This window comes from Myotis davidii, unplaced genomic scaffold (genome assembly GCF_000327345.1).
Source record: "Myotis davidii unplaced genomic scaffold, ASM32734v1 scaffold5183, whole genome shotgun sequence".
In the NCBI taxonomy this organism is placed as follows: Eukaryota; Metazoa; Chordata; class Mammalia; order Chiroptera; family Vespertilionidae; genus Myotis; species Myotis davidii.
Genome location: NW_006294151.1, coordinates 9135 through 13379, shown reverse-complemented (window position 1 = coordinate 13379; position 4245 = coordinate 9135). Strand labels below are relative to the sequence as shown.

At 47.8% G+C, this 4245-nt stretch overlaps 1 long non-coding RNA gene across 1 annotated transcript; it reads left to right on the top strand.

The window, feature by feature from the left end:
- Positions 1 to 6: 6 nt before the first annotated feature.
- On the top strand, positions 7 to 2192 carry LOC107183857. The gene is made up of 3 exons (XR_001514662.1): positions 7 to 130; positions 754 to 867; positions 2078 to 2192. It is a non-coding gene; the product is annotated as an uncharacterized LOC107183857 (long non-coding RNA).
- The last annotated feature ends 2053 nt before the right edge of the window (positions 2193 to 4245 follow it).

The following is a 4245-nucleotide window of genomic DNA, read 5'->3' as shown; positions in this document are numbered from 1 at the left end:
GGTGAACGGCTGAAAAAGAAGTGGGAGAATGATACGAATTTGAATAACTTCTTCCTAAAAACACTAAAGGGAGACTGCAAGGGATTGTATCAATGCGCGCTGCACTGGAAGAAAGAGCTGGAGAGAACAGGTAACCGGGGAGACAGAGAATGTGTAGTTCTCTTGAGATAAGCTAGACCTACCCTTGTGTGAATGTGTGTGTGTAAGTGTGTGTGTATGTGTGTCTCAGTGTGTAAGTGTGTGTGTGAATGGGTGTGAGTGTGTTTGAAAAGTGAGTAATCTGCGGTGAGTTCTTGGGAGAGTAATGGCCATGGGTGTGTTCTACCATCTCTCCTTTCCCTTCTCATCTCCTCAGGAGTCTGTTTTCAGACTTGTTCTTTACTGTTCCCTCTTCTTGGCATCACTTTTCTTCTTCATCTCACCTGGCCTGTTTCTGGAAATCCTTCAGTATCACCTCAAATCAGCTCCTGGGAAGACTTCTGTACCACCTTCCTCGTGAGTGTCCTCCTCTCCTGTCACAGCAGGAGTGACTGGGTATATTATAACCCTTTCTTCCCTCATTAGCTTTATAGACCCAATGGGTCAGTGCCCATCTCCTATCATTGCTCCAACCCCCGGATGTGTCACTCTTGCTGTCACACGTAGAGGGTAGAGCCTGTCTGCTTAACAGGATTACCTGGTGCTGCAGGGGCTGAGGAGGCATCTTACCAGAATGGGGTTCTGCACAGGTGTCACTCTTGTGTTCCATTGCAGCTGCATCAACCACTGCCACAGCCGCTGTCCCATCCAAGGCCACAACCAACACGCCCATCACCTGGTGGATCTACCCTGTGATCCTCATCTGCGCAACCATAGTTGGCATCCTAGGTGGGTCCTTGCAGTTACAGTTATGAGGGCAGGATTGAGTGAGAAGTGAGGGGCAGATGGCGTGCAGTGAGGACATGGAGAGGTGCATTTCCAGCCCGACCACTACAACCTCAATGACACTTGTCCTCCTGGAAATTAGCCCAAGAGACCTACACGTATTATCACTTCATAGCCATAACTTAGACAAGCTCAGCCCTGAGTTGGGCATCTCCTCACTGTTAATGCCAGCAGGAAAGGGAAGGGCCCAGACCAAGCTTAAGGCCTGTGGATGCTGAAGGGGTTTAGAGAATTCAGTTCTGAATCAGATTCTCTGTTTGGAAAGGGTGTTTGGGCCCAGTGTGGGTGGTGTGGGGACAGCAGGCACACAGGGCATGGTCAGTGCTCACATTCAGGTGAGAGCCGCATGCTGGCTGCATGTGATGTGTCCAGGGGAAGGGGAATATCCAGGGGGCTGAGAGGAGAGGGGCCTGGGTCTAATGCCAGGAAAAGGGCGGAATGCCTTGCAGACCCAACTCAAAATGCTGGCGTTCACTTCCACCTTCCCAGAGAGTGGCTTCAAAAGAGCCAGAAAGGAGGGAGGCAAACAGTAAGGATGGTGTAGGGAGGCAAGAGTAAGGTTAGAAGGGGCCAGTTCTCAGTGAACCGTTGGGATTGCTGGCTGAGCCCTGGTGCAGTCACCTGGCAGCCAGCCTCCTCCACACTCCAGATCCTGAGCCTCTGAATGGCTCCTGCCTTGAACTGGGCCTGACCATGAATGGATGGGGAAGGGCAGGGACTTTCATACTGAGAGTTCCCTGTGTGGCTAGGTAAGAGGCTGGGAAAAAAGGAAAAGAAGGGTGTTTGACTACAATCCTCCCTAAGCTGTCATGTTCAGGATGCTCCCTCCTGTTCTCAGAGCTCCCACCAGGTCCTTAGACCCTCCCACCACCCAGAAGGTCCGAATTGAGTGAAAGAAGGCTATTGAGTCATTACTCACTTAAGCCATTAGCCCAGAACGTCTGTAGCAGGGCTGGGGTGATTGTGATGTGCAAAGGGTGGGCAGAGCTTGGTACAGGCTGCTGGACTCAGGGCAGGGGTGGCAGGTTTTGGGAAGATGTGACTCTGGTGGGGGCAGGGCTGGAGATGGACAGTGACTGGGGTGCTGTAGCCCCAGGAGAACTGACCCAGGATTTCCTCAGAAATGGGACCAACACTTGCGTTTTTTTTGCAGGCTGCTGATGCGACCAAGGAGGCCCTGGTGGTGTGGACTAGCTTAGCGCCTCTGCCCTTCGCTTGGCTTCCTCTAGATGACCTGCTGTACTTTTTTTTTTTTAATCATTTATCTTTTTTAAAATTTATGATTGCAAGTATTACATATGCTATTCATTTTATTTTAGTTTTTAGCTTATTTGGGTGGCAGGTTAATAAATTTATATGGGTTTCAATTCTATCATATATCATCCGTGTACTGTATTGTATGTTCACCACCCCAAGTCAAGTCTCCTTCCAACACCATTTATTTCTCCTTCACCCTCGTCTACCTCCCCAACCCCCTTTACCTCTGTTAATCACCATGTTGTTGTCTGTGTCTATGAGTTTGTAGGGTTTGCTTATTCCTTGACCATTTTCACCCAGCTCCCCTCCCCTCTAAAAGCTGTCAGTCTGTTCTCTATATGTATGAGTCAGTTTCTATTTTTTTTGTTACCTTATTTTATTCTTTCGATTCCACATATAAGTGAGATCATGTAGTATTTGTCCTTCTCTGACTGGTTTATTTCATTTAGCATAATATCCAGGTCCATCCATGCCATCACAAAAGGTAAGATTTCCTACCCTTTTTACAGTAGAGTAGTATTCCATTGTTTAAATGTACCAGAGCTGTTTTATCCACTCATCTATTGATAGGCACTTGGGTCTCTTTCCAATCTTGGCTGTTGTAAATAATGCCGCAATGCACATAGGGGTGCATGTATTCTTCCCAATCAGTGTTTTGGGTTTCTTTGGATATATTCCCAGAAGTGGAATCACTGGGTCATGTGGCAGTTCCTATTTTAATTGTTTGAGATATGGAGATTTGTTTTATAACCCAGTAGAGAAGTCATAGCATCTCACTGTTCCTCCATGTTATGAGGTAAATGTTACCAGTGATTCTGCTACAACGTCTTGTGGAAACAGAGAATGTAAGGGTCACTCCTCAGTTAGCAGGCATCTTGTTTTGGTCTCAAACATTACCCTGATGCTCTGGATGCAAACAAATGTTCTGGGCCTTCACCAACGAGACTCATGATTTTTTTAATTCCCCCACCCAACACGGTGACTTTCCTGTGATCCCTCCTCCCTGACTCACCTCCTCCAGTGAGAAGTATACCTTCATGGCAGAAACATCTGTGCTTCTCAGAGTTGTTCAATCCCCTTATAACAAAGGATCAGTATCCGGAATATATAAAGAACACTTCCAAATAAGTTACAACCTGTCAGATTCCACCAAGTGCAGGATAAAGGATGTGAGGAGTTTATAGATGGATAATACACTTTGTAATGATTGAAAACCTCACAAATAATATAATACAAATAAAAAGTATAAGAGATACCCTTACACACCCATGAAACTGTCAAATATTTTCAACTATATTAACCTTAATCACTGGGCAGGAAAGAAAACAACAGGAATTCTGTGCATGGTTGTAATGTCTCTGAATTGAATCAACCCTGTGAAATATAATGTAATAATATCTAGTACAGTGGACTATATACTCTTTCTACAACACTGCAATCTGAGTGTTAGTTCCAGTCTTACAAACTTGGACCAGCAAGTATGTGGATACTATATGGTTTTTTATTGTAGCACTAGATACCTGGTGCACGAAATTTGTGCACTGCGGTGGGGGACGGTGTCCCTCAGCCCGGCCTGTACCCTTTCCAATCTGGGATCCCTCAGGGGATGTCTGGCTGTCAGCCCTAAACTGGCAGTTGGACATCTCTCTCACAATCCGGGACTGATGGTTCCTAACCACTTGCCTGCCTGACTGTTCCTAACTGCTTCTGCCTGCCAGCCTGATCTCCCCCTAACCACTCCCCTGCCAGCCTGGTTGATGCTTAACTGCTTCCCTGCTGGTCCCGATCACCCCCAACTACCCTCCCCTGCCAGCCTGGTTATCCCCAATTGCCCTCCCCTGCAGGCCTGGTCTCCCCAAAAGTCTCTTCTTGCTGCCCTGGTCATCCCCTAACTGCCCTCTCCTGCTAGCCTGGTTGCCCCCAACTGACCTCCCCTGCCAGCCTGTTTGCCCCCACCTGCCCTCCCCTGCAGGCCTGGTTGATCCCAACTTCCCTCCCCTGCCCGCTGTCTTGTGGCAGGTATCTTGGATGAGGTGAGAGCACCACATGTGGGCATGAGCACTG